The sequence below is a fragment of the Limulus polyphemus genome, unplaced genomic scaffold, assembly GCF_000517525.1.
Source record: "Limulus polyphemus unplaced genomic scaffold, Limulus_polyphemus-2.1.2 Scaffold631, whole genome shotgun sequence".
In the NCBI taxonomy this organism is placed as follows: Eukaryota; Metazoa; Arthropoda; class Merostomata; order Xiphosura; family Limulidae; genus Limulus; species Limulus polyphemus.
This window is the reverse complement of record NW_013666241.1, coordinates 81564-83178: the sequence shown is the minus strand read 5'-3', so window position 1 is coordinate 83178 and position 1615 is coordinate 81564.

Sequence of the window (1615 nt, the reverse complement as noted above, 5' to 3'; positions counted from 1 at the left end):
CTATCATTTATCAAGCTCAGTAACTAAGCTGTATTTGGGTCTAAAAAAATATGAACTTTCGAGCTCACTAAAGCCTTACCTTATTTCTTGAAATCTGCCATGAAAAGAAAGGGTTTCCAACATAAATACTTTGCAAAGGCTCAGAGAACCATATGGGGGACATTCTAAACTTTTGATTGGTTATTCACACATCATAGACAGAATATTGGATTTATTCTGAATTATGTAATGTTATCACTGGAAAAAAGCATTTCTATTCTTTACTGAAATAATATGTATCACATATAAATTCAGATATGTAACATTTTTTATCAAGTATATTTTGTTTCGAAATATAATAACAGATCACAAAATAATTTTTGTTTTATTAGCATATAAGTATAGACTATCAAAAAGTGAAATCAAAAACCTGATGTTCTTTAACTTATTTCCAAAAAAGCCCAACACAGAAAGGGTTAAAATCGATGACGAGGAACCCACTTTGAGACTAATAATGGTTGGAGATGGCTTGAATGGGTAATGAATAAAAACTTTAATATAAGTTTAGCATAACAGCAAATGTACAATGTTTCGACAAGATTTTGTCATCATCAGGTACAAGTAATTTACACTGACATGGATATATTTTATATTTCAACAAGGCCTTTTTTAGGGGGATCTTGTCTAAATGAATGATGCCCTCTAACTCAAGTTCTATCTATATATCAACAAGGTTACCAACCTATTTTGGTACTATCACCCACTTAACCTTAACATAACAAAACTTAAAGATACCAAATGATCAACTGGTCCAACTAAGCCATTCCATCTAATAAACTAATCTTAAAATAATAAAAAAACAACTCAAAGCCAGACCATATCATTCAAATATTTATCAAACCTTCCCTCAAACTCCCTTAAATATACTGCATTCACCACATCCTGATGGCAACTCATTCCAAAGAGCAACTGTCATGTTAGAAAAATAAAGCTGTCTTAGCTGATGATGCCTTCTACCCAGTTAAATTTATATTTATGTATAGTCCTACTATTCTCACCATTAAGTACAAAAATAGATGATGCATAAGCACTATCAAATCCCTTAACAACCTTATACACCTAAATCAGATCTTCTCTAACTCTTCTGTTTTCAAGAGAAAATAATTTCAGACATCTTAACCTGTCTTCTTTTAGCAATCTCACTATCCCAGGTATCATTCTAGTAGCCTTCCTCTGGACCCTTTCCAACAATTTAATGTCCTTCTAAAGGTAAGAGTTGAGAGTGAACATAATACTCCAAATGAGACCTAATTAGTGACCTAAACAATGAAATAACTTCTATATATTTGTATTCAATATTTTGGTAAACACAACCTAAAATCCTATTTGTTCTACTATTAGCAACAGTGCATTGCTTAGATGACTTAAGAGACTAACTAACCAAGATTATTTTATTTTTACTGGTAAGGTTATTTCCATCAAAATTATAATTCAAATTATGACAAATCACATGCATTACCTTGCATATATTATAATTAAAGGCCATCTGTCAAGTATTCACTCAAATTACCAAATAATCTAAATCCTTTTGTAAAGCAGCAGCAGCACCATCCTGTCAGCTATATAATGAAAACCC